A 17,734-nucleotide genomic window follows, 5' to 3' on the forward strand; every position below is an offset into this window, starting at 1 on the left:
GTGTCCAACGCCTCCTCATGTCCTCCAGTACCCAGGTGACTGCAGAACAGAGCACTCTGAGCAGGTGTGGGTGGCACAAGGCACCACCACACAGTATGGCAGACAAGAAACATAAAAAAGAAATGGAATGCTGCTGGGAACTTATTAATACATCAAAGAGCTAAACTTATCAGATCACCATATTATGATATCATTACAGGAAAGCCAGATTTAAAAATGGGGTTTTGTAAGTTTTTTGAAATGTTCCACAGATTTAGCCTGCTGTATTTCCATTGGTAAATTATTCCAAATTTTATGTGCATGAGAACAGAAAGCTGCCACACCAGTTCTTTTACGCTTTGATTGTGGAATAATAAGTAAACCAGAATTGGTGGATCTAAGATTGTGAATTGGAAACAGGCATTATGAGATGTAGGTAAGGCCAAGAGTGTTCAAACAAAAGCAAATAAAACAGTCTATAGTGGTTTCGGATGATTTAGGATGGAAATGAAGTTCTTGATTTCTGAATGTGAATGTTTGACCAGCTGACATGGAGGAGAGGAAAATAAAAAAAACTCCTACGATGGCCATAGGAGAAAAATAAACCTCTGGAGGGCCACAGTCAGAAGACAGAAACGAGCAAATCCGATTGTTTTAAAGCTTTATATATAAGAAGTATTTTAAAATCAATTCAAAAGGACACTGGCAGCCATTGTAAAGATATTAGAATTGGTGGGTATATGCTCATATTTTTCCTTTTAGTTGAAATTCTTGCTGCTGCATTCTGGACACTCTGTAGCCGATTTATGTCCTTGGGTAGTCCTGATAGGAGAGCATTGCAGTAATCTAGTAGGCTAAATACAAATGCATGTATTCATTTTTGAACATCTTTGAATGTTATAATAGATCTTAACCTTGCAATTTTACTTAGCTGGATAAAGGCAGTTTGGGTAATATTATTAATATCTGATCTTAACTTGAAGTCTGAGTCAATAATAACACCTAAATTGTTAACCTCTGGTTTGATTTGCAGAGCCAGATGATTGATTCAGTTTCTTAGTTTCTCATGTTGCTTATTGCTGACAATAACGGAGAATTCTGTTTCTTCTTTGTTTAGTTTAAGGAAATTCACATTCATCCATTCTGTTCTTCTAGTAAGGCCGTGGATTAAAGGGTTTAGAACAGTGTTTCCCAACCTCGGTCCTGTGGACCCCCTGTGGCTGCAGGTTTTTGTTCCAACAAGCTTCTGTTTTTAATTAGACTCCTGGGCTAATTAAGTGATGTGCTATTTCCCAAGTTCTGTGTTTTGGGAATAATATAGAAAATAGAAAACTATGTTTAGTCATATATATATATTATGAGGAGTTCAGGCAGTCACCGGGAGTTCTAAAACGCACACGTTTATTTAAACAAAGGTCCCAAAACACAAGTCCTGCACGCACACAGTGCTTCCAGCACCAAACACCCTTACACGGGCCTTTTAACATCCGTGGGCTGCCTTTCTTCCTCCTGTCGCTGGAGCTTCATCCACCTTCAGCTCCTGACTCTCGCTCCTCGACTGTAGGAAGGCGGCCCCCTTTATAGTCACCCGGATGTGCTCCAGTGCTCGCTGACATTCTTCTGGCGGCACTTCCTGGTGTGGCGGAAGTGCCACATGAGCACCCGGAAGCACTCCGGGCATCGCTGGAAGGTCCTTCCTCCACTTTCCAAGGTGTGGTAGAAGTGTAGATCTCCGGGGCTTTATGAGGCTTGGGGCACCCCCTGGTCATAGCCACAGACCCCCCATGGGTTTGAGCCTCCCTGGTACTTCCCCGTGGTCCCCTTGCTATCCAGGGTGGTTGCCCCCTCACGGCCTGGGGGGGAAGTATTGATCTCCTTCCGGGCGTCCCGGCTGGGTTTGGCCCCCAGCCTTCTGCCACAATAAATATATAAATGTACCAAGCAGGTGTATGGGAGTAATGTATTTTTTTCTTTTTAACAATATTTTCATCTTGATTTGCATTCTACTTTTCTAGGTGTTCTGATTATTTAATTAATCCATTATGAACTTCTTAGTGGGTCTGATGCTAAAGTAGATAGATCTTTATTGTCACTGTCACTTTTACAAAGGAACAACGAAATTGAAGATGCAGTCGACTCAGTGTGAGGCATAAGAGTTAAAAAGACAAGAAGAGAGAAAATAATAAACTGAATAATAATAAAAGTACTTTACAAAATATACAAATTGCACTGGTTGACTTGCAGCCTTTGATTATTCAGTTTTGTTTGCCAGCGTGTCTGCTCTGCTCATGTTTAATTGTCATTAATAAGATACAACAAAGGGGAAAAACTGCACAGAGGGCAAAATATAATGAATTCAACAAAAGAGAGTTAAGCATTTTAATCTATAGCAAAAGCAGAAATATTTCTAAATGTCTTATAAATGTAAAGAACATGCTGCTGTGCTTTTCTGATTGTAGAATAAAAGAAAAATAATTAATTCTTTGCATTTATATAGTGTTTTTCTCACTACTCAGAGCGTTCAGGAATCCCAGCTAATGAAATGAGATCAGTGCTATCAGGTGTTGTCACTGATTAGGAATCTGGTTGGAACAAAAACCTGCAGCCACAGTGGACACCCAGGAGCGAGGTTGGTAAACACTGACTTAGAGCCTCTGGGTCATCAGGCACAATGGATAAAGTAGAGCTGTGTGCCATCAGCATCACTAAGGTAATTTATATTATACTCTGAAATTATGTGGCTTAACAGATGCATGTAGAGTGGAAATAATAATGGTCCCAAAATTGAACCCTGTGCTACACCATATTGATTATTGTGTATTTTTGATGCACAATTTCCATGACTGACAAAGAATTTCCTTCCAGTTATATATGATTTAAACCAGTGTAAGGCAGTACCTGACAGCCCTCCCCACTGCTAAGGCTGTTTATAAGAATATCATGATCTGTGGTATCGAATGCTGTGCTCAAGTCTAACAGAACAAGTACAGATATTTTATTTACATCTGCATTAATTCACAGATCATTTACTAATTTCACCAGAACTGCTTCAGTACTATGATTTGACCTAAAAACTGGCTGACACTTATCAAGAATAAAATTTTTATTCAAAAAAATCACTTAATTGCTGAAAACTACTTTTTCTAGAATTTTTCTGATAAAGGCAAATTGGAGATTGGCCTGTAATTGTCTAAGATACAACAATCAAGGGTGTTTATCTTGAGCAAAGGCTTAATTCCAGCAGTTTGGCATTTTACACGATTCATCCAAATCTAATGAAAATTTACTATTTCAAGAATGTTGTTAAGAAGATCAGAAATTCTCTAAAGAAGCTTGTAGGAATGCAGTCAAATACCCCAGTGGACTGTTTTAACTGAGTAATTATTCTACGAAGTTCAGATGAGCTAATTTTAGTGAAGTAAGTTAGCTTAGTTCATAATGCTGACCTTGTTGATGCTCAACACATTTTTAATTTGAAGTCAGTTTTGTAATAAGTTTAATATTATTAATCTTTTCTTTAAAATATACTGCTAAACCTTCACTTTTAGCCTCTGATGCTTTCACTGCTAATAGATCTGCGTTTAAAAGGCGATCAACAGAAGAAAATAAGGATTGTGGATTTCCTATGCTGTTATTAATTTTAGATTAGTAAGACGTTCTCTCCAGATGAACTGTTGAGTTATGTTTCTCGTGGTCTGTAGTTTTAATTGCAAAATGCCAAAGTCTATCAATAAGTGCAGTTATGTTTCTAACCAAATCTTCATTTATCCAATATACTGTTCTTTATTTGCCAGTATTTTCCATATTTTGATTTTTGAAATTGCTTCACTAAAACAATATGCATTTGGATCACTTGATATTCTTGTGACCCGCTGGGCTGGCTACCTTGATCAGTTTTTCAAAGCCGATCCTCTGGCTAAGACGTTGGATATCTCTGGGTCCACAGACCTTGAGGTTGATCCTCCAATTAGCTGTGAAACCCCCAGTCACATTGAGATTGCACAGGGGGTGAACTAGCTGGGGGGGGGGGGGGGGGGGGGGGGTGCAAGGATCTGTGGTATACGGGGTGAATTTCTCTAGTCTTGTGGTAAGGCTTTCCTCCTGGCATTGCAAGCAATCTTTGCTTCCATCTGGGAGTTGGCCATCTTCCCAATTTTCTGGAAAACAAGACTTGTCATCCTTATCTTGAAAGAGAAGGGTGACTGCCTGGTTTGCAGCAACTACAGAGGGAAAACACTGTTCTTGGAGCCAGGAAAGGTCCTCACTAGGGTCATCCTCAAACAGATCCGTGATTACTTACTCACTTATCAGTGACGTGAGCAGTCTGGTTTTACGCCTAAGAAGTCTACCATCGACCACATCCTAGCACTGAGGGTTCTCATGGAGCGCAAACGTGAATATCAGCAGAGTTTCTTTGCAGCCTTTGTTGATTTTCATAAACCTTTCGACTCAGTTGATCGAGTTGCCCTGTGGGACATCCTGAGACTTTGTGGGATCCCCACGAGGTTGCTGGATATCATGGCTGGCCTGTATAGTGGTACTGTGAGTGCTGTGCAGAGTTGTGGCAGAACCTCTGCGTTTTTCCCAGTTGATTCTGGGGTTCGCCAGGGGTCTGTTTTTGCTCCTACCCTGTTCAATGCTTTTATGGACTCGATGTTGGGCAAGGGTGTGGGGTCCAGCAGCTGTGGGGCATCTGTTGGTGAAGAACGATTCACTTACTGTATCTTGACGTTGCTAACAATGCTGTGATCCTTGTGAAGTCAATGGAGGCTCTGATTGGGGCTCTCGAGAGGTGGAGCAAAGAGTCTGAGTGTGTGAGCTTGCATGTATCCTGATAAAAATGAAGATCCAGGCCTTAAATGACCTCTTGGGCACAGCCATTAGCAGTGTGTCTGTTGTGGAGAGAGTGTCAACCTTGTTGAGAGGTTTACTTACCTTGGCAGTGACATTCATGTCTCTGCTTACTCTTCCTGTGAAGTCAGTAGACAGACTGGGAGAGCACGGGGGGTCATGAGGTCACTGGAAAAGGGTGTGTGGCGCTCCTGATATCTATGCAAATGGACGAAGGTCCAAGTCTTTAGAGTCCTGGTGCTTCCTGTCTTGCTGTTTAACTATGAGACATCAACCCTATCCAGTGACCTGAGATGAAGACTGGACTCCTTTGGTACTGTGTTTCTTCGGAGAATCCTTGGGTACTACTGCTGGTCTGACTTTGTGTAAGCAAGTGGTTGCTCACAAAGTCCCAAATGAGGCACATTACATGCATTGTCAGGGAGAGTCAGTTATGGCACTACGGCCATGTGGCGCATTTCCCCGAGGGTGATCCAGCTCACAGGATCCTCATTGTTGAGCACCCGAGTGGGTTGACGAGGCCAAGGGGGCGCCCACGTAACACCTGCCGGCAGTAGATAGAAGGTCATTTCCAGAGGGTGGGACTGGTATGCCTTTGAACTTGCCAACCGGTTCCAGAGCTGCTTCATTGTGGGGTGGGTGTGGCAACACGCTGTACCAGTGCATGCTCCCAGACCTGACCTGATGCTCTTTTAAACTAACCGGACAGCCTTCAATCTCTATTTTCTAACTCTGTTGAAATGAGCCAGTTAAGTCTACATCACTACTCAAAGACTTAGGCAGTTTGTACTGTCCATCCAACCACCACCTTCACTATTACAAGTTCAGTTTTATTCGGTGTTTTTCCCGTTAATGAAAACTAAAACAAACTATGTCTTAAAATTTCGTGAACTAAAATATAAAAAACTGAAAACTACAACTAAATGAAAATGAGAAAATAAAAATGAAAACAAAACAATTTTTTTTTATTTTAACTTTGAATTTCACCACACTAGTCTTTCACTGGGGGTGGCACAGTGGGTAGCGCTGCTGCCTTGCAGTTAGGAGACCTGGGTTCGCTTCCCAGGTCCTCTCTGCGTGGAGTTTGCATGTTCTCACCGTGTCTACATGGGTTTCCTCCGGGCTCTCCGTTTTCCTCCCACAGTCCAAAGACATGCAGGTTAGGTGCATTGACGATCCTAAATTGTCCCTAGTGTGTGTGTGTGTGTGTGTGGGTGCCCTGCGGTGGGCTGGTGCCCCGCCCGGGGTTTGTTTCCTGCCTTGCGCCCTGTGTTGGCTGGGATTGGCTCCAGCGGGTTGGGTAATGACTGACTGACTGAACTCGGTTGGAATCACCATTAATTTTAATCAAAACCGCACAGTCTCAACATTAGTTTAGAGATAAGTAACCCTTGCTGCCGGCATCTGAAACTATGGCTATCATTGGTCACTACATCCATCAATCAGCTTTCCCTTCTAGAGCTGAGAGCGAATAGGAAAGCTTCATCACGTCACAAAGACTTGTTCTGGGGATTTCCGATGAAAGCGAACAGCGGGCAACTTTCACCAAACTTCACTGAAAAGGAACTTAAATTTAAACACGACACTCGTTACTTTGAACAGTTCGAAGTTCTGAGCTGTGGATGATTTGTCTGGCTCGAATAGCAGCCCCCATTCTTCAAATTCAGTCATTATTTAAACTGGAAAAAATGTTATTTTTATACACTATAGCAGCAGAGTGTTGCACCGTGTTAGCCATAGATTGATACAGGAGAAAGTAGGATGAAATGACACATTTTATTGGCTAAGTAAACAGATTACAAATGCAAGCTTTCAAGGCAAGGCCCCTTCATCAGGCAAGGTGTAACAAAGAAACTGAAAAATACTCTAGCTTATATTGGGACAGCAAAGTGATTTTTTTCTTTCATCATAACAACCTTACTTTTTGCAGATATTGCTTGTTTATCGACGTAACCTTTGCAGTACAAATTAAGCAGATGTGCAGCAGGCAGTCAATGTCAGCATTCGAGCCGACGTTACACGTACACGTTTAGTTTGAATCAGGTTATTACTGTATGTTTCAACACGGGAGGTGCAATGTCGCAGAGTATATTCCTGTCACGTTATTATGATAAACGTATCTATGTAAAGTGGTCCATAGAACGCAAATGGATGGACTGCAATAATATTACTAGCAGCCATACCACATGCACATCAGAAAAGGATATCAACCTCATGGTAAGCTTGTTCGGACCTGTCCTTAGTTGAATGTGAGACCATGTCGCTTCCCGATCTGCGTGCGCAGCATCGTGAAATGAATTTTAATTAAGCAGATAGTGCATGTGCGAGACAAATCGGATGGGGACTGGGGCAGGCACCGCAGATCGGGTAGTGACACATAGACATATATAGATAGACGCCGCATTCACTGTGTTGCCCAGTCGACACGATACGTCAGCGTGTACACCATATTGCGAGTGGCAAAAGTGCCATTTAAACTAATACTGTACAGGCAAACGTGGAAACCGGGTTTTCTGATGAAAAAACTAACGTTTAAAACCGTATCGTTTACATACAACAGATTTTGGTGAATCGTTTAAATGCAATTATTTATATCCATTTATACACTAATAATTACATAAACAACAGATTTTGGTGAATCGTTTAAATGCAATTATTTATATCCATTTATACACTAATAATTAACATTTCTCAGACTGCCTTCTTCCATCTCAGAAACATTTCTAGACTTTGTCCTGTTCTTACGCAACACAGTACTGAAGTATCGGTTAATGTTCCAGTCACCTCACGTATAGATTACCGCAATGCTATTGTATCTGGCATTTCACAAAAACTTAGCCAACGCTTACAACTTCTTCAAAATTCTGCTGCCAGGATAATAATCTGCTGTTCTAAATCCACTGAACATATTACACCTATTCTCTCTCAACTTCACTGACTCCCTGTTAACTACAGAATGCAATACAAAATATTGCTCTTAACATTTAAAGCTCTCCACAACCTCACTGAACTCCTCCAGACTTACACTCCTCTCGCTCACTCAGATCCTCATCTGCAGCTCTACTTTCTGTACCGCACATCAAACTCTGTTCTATGGGAGCTTGAGCGTTTCTCATAGTGCTCCTCAACTCGGGAATTCTCTTCCGTCTCATATACGTCAGCTCAATTCAATAACACATTTTTTTTCGTGTGTTGCTACCTCCCACTGCTTCCTGAGGTGGACTAGGATACCAATTGGATGCGCGACCTTTTTAAGGCGGCCCGAGTGACGTCATCTGGAGCGACAGAAATTGAAGACAACAGCAGCCTCGTAGGCGGCCGTACGGAAGATGATTCTAGATGTTAACGAATGTTTGCAAGTGAACTAGGATTGTGAACGACTTTGAAAAAGGTACTGCCAGACAGAGGTTAAGTGCTCGGGGTTTGTGAACGACGCTTTATGGGTGTGTGAGTTTTCATTCGGTTCCCTGAGATTTAATGTAATCAGAGGCGAGCCACGCGTTCCTGTATATTAACATATCCCCGGACTCGAAGTTACGTGTGCCCCGCGTGCGTCGCCTCTTCCGCTTCTTTATTTATTTCCGTGTATTCTATCATTCGCGTCCCCCTCGAATCGACAAGCACGACGAGGCGGCCACTGCGTACACAGCGCATTGATTTTCTTTCGATTCGCGTTGTCATGAAAAAGTAGCGAGGAGTCAGTCAGTCGGGCTGTTGATTACTGTTTACTATTGATTAGTTAAAGAGAAGCGAACTGAACAAACTGGAGAAAAGTCGAAGTGGATACGAGCTGAGAACGAGTATAGAAAAACAGAGTGAGAGGGAATTGTAGTGCTGTCATGCTGCTGTTACTCCTCCGTTAACTCCCCTATAGAAATATAAATTGTTAATAACTGGCAAAGATTGGCGGCCGTCATCATCGGTTTGTGTTTATCTACACGGACTGACATTCTAAAATCGTCTAAATCCAATGCGGAAATACATTTGCATACATTGCTTAGATGAAGCAATGTATGTTTTACATTAAAATGTGGTAAAATCTTATTTCTGTATAAAGTACAATCCAGGATTGTCCGTTACTGAGTATTCGAGAATTTAACAGACATGTTTGGTCAGTGTTACAGTTCCTAGAGAATGGATTTGACCCTCAGCCTGTTTATGATTTCTTGTGTGCCCGGTTTGTGTTTTTGCCCTCCCTTTTTATAAAGATGTGCAGGTTAATGGACTGGCACAACTTTATCCCTGAGATCTTCTAACTGTGCCTGACCACCCAGAGTTGATTGTTGGCTTTCAGTTGCGCTTCCAAGCACTGGGATGCCATGGAAATAGCTGAACAAATCGGAATGATTACAGCTGATCACCGGTGGGAGCCAATTAGCTTGGTGTGCGATGGAGAAGGAGATTAGTTACACCTGATTGAGTCTACGAGGACTTTTTAGAAGGAGCTGATCCTTTAACCATCTCAGAAACAATTTAGAAAAATAAAAATAAAAACCAGAATTACTATTATATCTTTTCACTTGGCTGTTACAAGTTGTATTGAGTAAATACAGATGGAGAAATATTTTTTAGTTGTCTCTTCTGTTCAGGCTGCAAAGCAACAAAATGTGAATATTTTGACGGGTCTGATTCTTTTCTGTACCCACTGTAGCTCTGTTACAGTTAAACAGAACAAACCACTTTGAAATGTTTAGTGGGAACAAAGGATTTGATAAAATCAATTACTACATCAGTGACGGTGCAAAGGTTTTTGTCCAACCTGCACCAAGTAAGTAGAAGGTAAGTCTCATCAGTGACACGTGTCAATGTAAGCTAGCAAATCCATTATTTCACCTTCTGTCATCTTTTTTTTTATTTTTTATTTTTTTTTATACATTTTATTGAATTTATTAAAATCAAACAACATTCCATACAAGCAAGTCAAATTTTACAAAACTAGGTTCAAGTCAAGTCAACCCCAACCCATGAGACAGAGAGCTAGGCCAATATAGTGAAACTTTAATAGTAGAAAAGATAAGTAAGTAAATAAATAAATACATTTAATAAAGGGAAGAGAATCTGCTTCCTTAATTCAAATGCTTATTCTAAAATGTTCTTGCCATCTTCTGTTGCAGGCTGTGTGCTCAAGCAGAGTTATGTTTAATGCTGGGCGGTATGACCTAAATTCTATATCACGGTATTTTTCCAAATTATCCCGGTTTCACGTTATTCAATATTTTTTTCCCCCATGCATGCGTGGATGTTAACCACATTTTCCACTGCAATTACTGCAGTAGACTGACTAAGAATAACCTATTCCACTGTCATAAGAATTTTACATTGTACAAAAAAACATTGTAATGTGCACACGAGTATTAATCCAGGTTTGCATGGCCCCATAAAGTGATAGTTCTCAAGGGGGGTGACACTAATGAAGAGAAGGAATCACATTACATGACAGTTGCAGTCAAAATATAGAACCTTTTTATTGAACAAATTTTTCAAACAATTTAAACTATAATTTTGACAACATATTTTCAACCATCCAAAGTTGTATTGCACTGAGCATGTCTTAGAAAAGGAATAAATAGTAAATATGTTTTGTAAACCAACTTCACTTTCTGTTAATGTTGACAGTCTCTGTCCACTGACTCGTTAGCTATATGGATTGTAATGGCGTTGGTGCTCTTGATCCACCGCTTGCTTTTTTTGTCGTAGGCAGTGCCTACAGCAAACACATCTACAAGTGACGTCTAATTTGAGTGTCCTCTAGCTTTTTCGGTTTTACCTGAGGACGTGGAGGGTACCAATCTTAGTTCCATACATTCATGGTACTCCAAAGCATGTGTGCGGCTAAGGTGGTGCAGCAAATTGCTCGTGTTGCTTCCTCCGGCGACAATTTTAGCTAGACAGCATTTGCAGTAAATAGTTGTTTGGTGCACATCCGACCTTTTAAAACCAAAGTATCTCCAGACAACAGACATGGCTCCTTTTTTCAGAAAATGTTCTTCTGTGTCATCATGTTCAACTTTATCGTCTGCTTCAGTTTCGGAATGTTCTCTGTCCATTTTCACAGCTCAATACCTCCACTAATGCATGTACTCCGTTACATTGTGTAGCAGTGAAAATGGTCCCCCCTTAAACAGTTTCCCGCTGTACCACGTTCCGAATGTTGTTCAGGCTATTTAAACCGGTTTTGCTGTATAAGAAAAATCCATATCATAATAAAAATAAAAAACGGTTTTCGGTATGAGCCAGTATACCTTCCAGCCCTAGTTATGTTCCTCTTTTATTCTCCCCTTCTTGACATGCGTCTGTTTCTTAACACAATCCTGATGCCCTCCTTGTATAAACATTTCAAAAACATAACACATTTCTGGGACCCAAACAGTACATCTGTGTTTAATCCAAGTAGTGAATACTGCTGACTGGGATTGATTCCGTCATTAAGGTAAATAAATATGTGGGCAAAAGAGTGATGGGACTGGAAGTCCAGGGGAAAAGAGAGAGAGGGAGGCCAAAGCTGAAGAGAATGAATAAAATAAAAAGATTTGAAGGAAAAGGCTCTGCCTGGGGAGGGGGTGCAGGTTTGAGCTGTTTGGGGACGGCTGATCAAACACATCAACATCACATAGAAGTGGGAAAAGATGAAGAAGAATACTGCTGATCCACAACTATGTGAGAAGGTGCTTTCCTCCAGTCTATTGGACATTCACTCCAAATTTTGTATGACATCTGAATAGTTCATATGCAGAAAGTTGCTGTTAATGTTTTAAAATGTCTGGCTTTATGTAAACCTTAACTGAGAGGGTGTTGTGAAATGAAATGTAAATGTCGTTACATCTGAATGATGCACTTTTAATAGAATTAAAATTAATCTTTTACTTTTTTTCTACAGAGAGATTGAAAAAGCTGCTGTTCAGATTACATCTAAATGAATTTCAGAAAGGAGACGTGTGAGGCTGTCATAAATTCCAGAGAAATAATGGCTGTAAGTATTAAGGAGGAGTGCGAGTGGGAGTCCATCCACCCTCAACAGGAGAGTCTCTGCATTAAGGAGGAGGAGGACTGTGAGACAGGGTTAGTGAGCATTAAAGAAGAGGCTGAAGAGACGTCTGTCAGCATTGAGACAAACATTTGTAAAAGTGTGCAGAATGTCAAGGAAGAGTGTGGGGGTGAAGATGGAGCAGTGACCGGGTTAGTCTCCTCTCACAGCAGACCCTGTACATCATCAGAGCCGTCTGTCCTTGAGAAGTCTGAATCATCACAGCCTGACACGAAAAAGACTGAAGGCATTTCATCTGTTAGAATTGAGGAACATGAGCGGCCATTTATAAATCAGGCTAAAAAAAGTAAGTGAAAAGTAAAAGTAAACATTAGTTTAGGGTTTGGGGATTGTGGTTGTACTTTTTTATTAGGAACACAGAAATGGAGTTAAAGGGGTGTGTTATATTGTGTGTTTAATGTCGGTTGTTATCTCTGTTAATGTTGTAAGGTTTAGCAACTTGCTGCTCTCGCATTGTAGCTGTAAATTTGTTCAAACACTCCAAGCCTGTCCTCAGTAAAAAGTGTTACACAAAAGTAGAATTGTAAGGAACAGTTGGTGAAGTCTTTGAAATTCCCTGCATTTCTGCATTTATTTCTCAAGCAGTGCAGTTCCATTAACAGACAATCACAGTCATCTTAAACTAATAGCATACAATTGTTAGTCAGATGGCGTCAGCCATGAGCTCTTTAATTTTGGATGAGTGAAAACAAACCCACTGGGCCAGTTGGCATCTCTCACGCTGCCTTCATGAGCTTTTGGAGGTGTGGAAATACAAGCTTCATACTGGAACAAAGCTCACCAGTCCTGTTCACTTAATTCTTCCAAAAAAAAAAAAAAAGTCCTTAAAGTCCTACTGTCAACTACACTACTTGGTCGCATATTCCAAGTTCTCTGTTTGAAGAAAAACTTCCTAATGTTTGGGTGAAATTTACCCTGAACAAGCTTCCAACTGTGTTCCCATGTTCTTGATGAACTCATTTTAAAATAACGTCTCGATCCACTGGATTAATTCCTGCCATAATTTTAAATACTTCAGTCAGGTCACCTCTTAATGTTCTTTTGCTTAAACTGTAAAGGCTCAACTTTTTAAATCTTTCCTCATAATTCTAGCCCTGGAATCGGCCTAGTCGCTCTTCTCTGGACCTTTTCTAGCACTGCTCTGCCCTTTTTGTAGTCTGGCACCCTAAAACTGCACCCAGGACTCCACATGAGGCCTCACCAGTGTGTTATAAAGCTTGAGCAGAACCTCCTGTGACTTGTACTCCACACATCAGGGCACTATATAACCTGACATTCTGTTAGCCTTCTTAATGGCTTCTGAACACTGTCTGGAAGTCAGTAGCTTAGAGTCCACTACGACTCTTAATTCCATCTCATAAGGACTATTGATTATCAGACCTCCCATTGTGTATTTAGACCTAACATTTTTACTTGTTAAGTGTAACACTTTACGTTTACTGACATTAAATTTCATCTGCCAGAAATCTGTCCAAGCCTGTGTGCTGTTCAAGTCCCTCTGTGATTATTTAATGGATTTGAGGTTAACTGCCAATCCACCAATTTTCATATCATCTACAAACATAGCCAGCTTGTTAATTATTCCTGGCTAACTGATATATATAATATAACCTCTCATGTGGCAACTTATCAGATGCTTTCTGAAAATCCGCCTAAATAATATCATAAGCTCCACTTTAATCATATCTTTTTCTTGCCTCCTCATAGAATTCCAGCATGTTAGTAAAACACGACCTCCCTCTTCTGAACCCACGCTGACTGTTCAGAAAAAAAACTACTTGCCGTGTGCTGCTCAATCTTTTATTTATTTTTTTTTAAGATTGTATTGAATTTATTAATATCAAATAACATTCCTTACAAGCAAGTCAAATTTTAGGTTCAAATCAAATCAACCCCCACCCATGAGAAATAGAGCTAGGCCAAGAGTAAAACTTTAATAGTTGGAAAAATAAGTAAATAATAAATTAAATAGAATAATAAAGGAGAAGAAAATCTGCTTCCTCAATTTTAAATGCTTATTCTAAACTGTTATTTATTAGATACTGCCAGGTTGTTACATATCTATATAAAAAAAAGGTTTTGTTTATTCCAATTTCAAATTATATATATTGACCTTTATTTCCAATTTTTTCGGGAGTTATTGCCATGAAGATTATTGTTACATTGGCTCTTACAGTTTATAAGGATTAGAAGGATAGATTAGACATAGCTAGAGGCAGAGCACATCCAAAACAAAACAAGTCCCCCAGCAGCAACATATGAGGATTAAAATAGAGATATCTATTGCCAGTACAGTCCACATATTATAAACATAATATCTAATGTTAAACAGTCTTGAGAGAGTAAACCCATAGAATGATGTTAAACAGTAGTCCTGTATAAGTAGATAACGTCTAATAGTAAGCTCTAATACAGTAAACCAAGGGTATGATGTTAAACAGTCCCCTATGAAGAGAAAAAAAAAATTCCACGTACATACATACACACATGTAATTGTAATTAAAACATAAAAATGGCAGATAAGAAAATAGAATACAATTACAGCATGAGTCTCAATGCGAATGGATCAAACTTCTTTGCCTTGCCAGGTCCTAATGCGACTCACGATCGTATTTCAAAATGTGTTGGGATTAGTTTTCTTAGCTCTTTTTCTGTTTCCTCGGTAGAAGTAGATCTAGGATCTTCTATTTTTAATTTCCTTATTAAAGTCTGTACTGCTAATGTCTGTTGGTATTTCGCACCGTAGATCTGAATTCCCATTTGTGAATTTAGCTACTGTTCTAAACAGTACCCAAGGATTATTATTATTATCTATTATTTTACAATAGTAGTCTGAGCAAGCTTTAAAGAGAGCTTTTTTTAATATTTTTAATGCACTCTGTCCATGCAGCTTTGTTGTTCTCCACCTGCGCTCCAGTTTTCGACAGTCTCATTTAAGAGCTTGAGTGTTCTCATTAAACCAGGGAGAGTTTCTATGTACTTTGAACACTTTTGTTTTAAGGGGAGCCACTTCGTCCAGAGCATCTCTCAAGGTCACATTATAATTTGATTTTAACTGATCTAAATTTTTTCCACAATTACACTTGACTTATTCGAAGTATCTATAAATTTTGAAGCAGAATTACAATCTAGATGTCGCACTGTCTTTGTTTTAATTTGCAAAAAAAAAAAAATTATTAAAAAAATTAAGTGCATTGGCAAGGCCAGAACCAAATCAAACATAATTAAGCAGTGGTCAGAAATAACTTCATTTAATGGAGTGATATTTAAGTTTGGAATTTCAACATTGTAAGTTATAATTAAATCTAATGTGTGGTTATGATTATGAGTTGGACCTTTGACAATCTGACAAAATCCTACTGAATTTAACAAATAAGTAAAACATTTGCTAAAAGTGTCAGTTTCCACATCAATGTGTACATTAAAATCCCCCATCAATACTACATGATCATAATTTATAGCTGAATCAGATTGCTGAATTCAGTCATGAACAATGAATTTGTCCCTGGTGGTCTGTAGACTAGCACTATACTTGTGTTGGAATCCATTTTAATATTTAAATGAATGCTTTAAAGGATGGTGAAGTCACCTAAATTTTTAGAAGTGATTTGCATTTTATCACAATGATTTATTCCAAGGCCTCCTCCTCGACCAGAATCTCTAGACTTATGAAGGAACGAGTAGCCATCTGGTGACGCCTCAGCTAGGGGAACAGTGTCACATTTACTAAGCCAGGTTTCAGTGAGAAGACACAGATCAGATTTTGTACTTAATATAATATCATTTACCAAAACAGCTTTACTCTAAGAGAGTGAATGTTCAATAAGCAGTCAGATTTTGTACTTAATATAATATCATTTACCAAAACAGCTTTACTCTAAGAGAGTGAATGTTCAATAAGCAGCAATTAAAACTGCATGCTTCTTTCTGAACTGGTGATATATTTTTTGTTTTGTAAATTTCTATTACAGATGCCCCTGGTGGAAGGTCTGGTTTTATCTCTTGGTCTAATCATACACCTTATTTTTTGATTATCAAGTAATTTAACTCTTTTAGGGCTAATTTTTTTTTTCTTTTCTCCCAGGGCTGAATATTTTTCCAAAAACTAACTTTGTTTAAAATAAGAATAACAAAGCAATTGTTTAATATATAAAATCAACAAAAAATATTTATTTTTGACTAAAGTATCTGTTTTGCATGTTCTATGATCCTGCATACTACATAATTTTGCATATTATTTCACATACTGTACATGTTACAAAGCAAAGTCCTGCAAAGTATGATAACGCTCAAAGCAGCCAATTGCATGCATTGCCACGTTGCACTGCTTACAATACGTGTTGCACTGGTGCCTCTTTTTCAGTTGTCTGTTGCTGCACACAACACAGTCAGGCTTGTACTTTTTGTCCTCATATGTTGCAGGTAAGTGGCGCTCAGTCAGCCTGTCTGGCACTGCTCTTTGTGCTGGCCTTCCTCGCTTTGCCAAAGGCACTCCAACATAATCTGCCAGCAAGCTGTCAACCACCTTCTTGCGGAAATCTGCCGCAGTCATAGTGCTGTCACTGTTTGCCTGCTTGAACAATATAGATCCATTTGTAAGTGCAATCTCATGCATGCGATGGCACACAGTGTGGTACCACTTGGTGGACTTATGGCCATAAGCATGTGACCCCAGCATCTGATCCAGTCGATCAACTCCAGCCATTTTACAATTGTACTCCTCAAGTACAACGGGCTTGTCCAGCTTCCTTCTTTCTGGGTTTCCCTTTGAACTAATTACTTTCTCACATAAATTGTTGGTGTGAACTGTAGAGAGACAAGTCACCCGTTTGACATCATGCCATGCCACTGCCACCAAGTTATCCGCCCACATGAAAAACTGATTGTCACCTCTTTTCATCTTCAGCCTGTCTGGCTTCAACTGTGAAGGCCTGTGTCTCCTGTTCACCCTCACTGTGCCACAAGCTCCAATTCCCCTGCTCTGTAGCTCCATGAACAATTCTGGTGATGTATAAAAATTTTCCAAATGTACACAACATGACCCAAATGTTCATAGCCCCGAAGCAGCTCCAGCACAACCTGACTTGTCAAGGGACAGTTCTCTCTTTGAAAGAAATACTTTCCAGAAATAGTAATGACTTTCAGGCAGAAACCAGTGTTTGCTTATGCCAGTACAAAGTCCTTTATGCCATACTTTGTGGGCTTGTCTGGGATATATTGGCGGAAAAAATGGCGTCCCTTGTATTTTATCATTGATTCATCTACAGACAAATCACAGCCAGGCTGATAAAATTGTTTATATGTTGGTTCCACAATGTCAAGCAGGGGCTGAACTTTATACATGGGATTATAGCCTGGCTCACCCCTTGGGATTTGCTTCTGGTTATCACAGAAGTGAATAAAGCTTTGCAGCAGCACATACCTATCATCACGCGGCATAACCTGTCTAAAGCCACCAGGGAACAAAGCACGTTTGGACCAATGCTCCCTGAAATTAAATCGCCAGTCTTGTCCCATCTCTATTTGCAATGCCACAAAGCCCTTCATCTCGTCTTTTGTTGTGGGTTTCCACTTTGAAAAATGAGAATGCGGAGCAAGCGCATCCCGCAATTCAAAAAATTGCTCTGCATACCTGTTTGTCTCGTCTGATATCAGCTGAAAAACTGCCTCAGGAAAAAAACAGATTGAAGTTGTCCAGCAGCAAGCCGTGCCTTCTTGTGAAGTCCGATTAGCCAGTTCGGCTCCCATGGATCAATATCTGGGTGTCCCTCCCACACGAACCTTGCCGTAGGTGCATCGGCAGCGTGAATGCGCTCAGCTGCCAGCTGATCAGCTGAGGCGGCACCGGCTGGTCTCCGA

General features: G+C 40.0%; 1 protein-coding gene and 1 pseudogene across 2 annotated transcripts in view; both read left to right on the top strand.

Annotated features, from left to right (window-relative positions):
• The window catches only part of LOC114665629 (gastrula zinc finger protein XlCGF26.1-like), a 249,425-nt gene that overhangs the window by 226,930 nt on the left and 4,761 nt on the right, over window positions 1-17,734 (top strand). The window lies entirely within an intron of this gene.
• LOC114668236 (zinc finger protein 850-like) overlaps window positions 1-17,734 on the top strand; it is a 103,569-nt pseudogene that overhangs the window by 34,185 nt on the left and 51,650 nt on the right.

Source organism: Erpetoichthys calabaricus, chromosome 1 (genome assembly GCF_900747795.2).
Source record: "Erpetoichthys calabaricus chromosome 1, fErpCal1.3, whole genome shotgun sequence".
Classification (NCBI taxonomy): domain Eukaryota; kingdom Metazoa; phylum Chordata; class Cladistia; order Polypteriformes; family Polypteridae; genus Erpetoichthys; species Erpetoichthys calabaricus.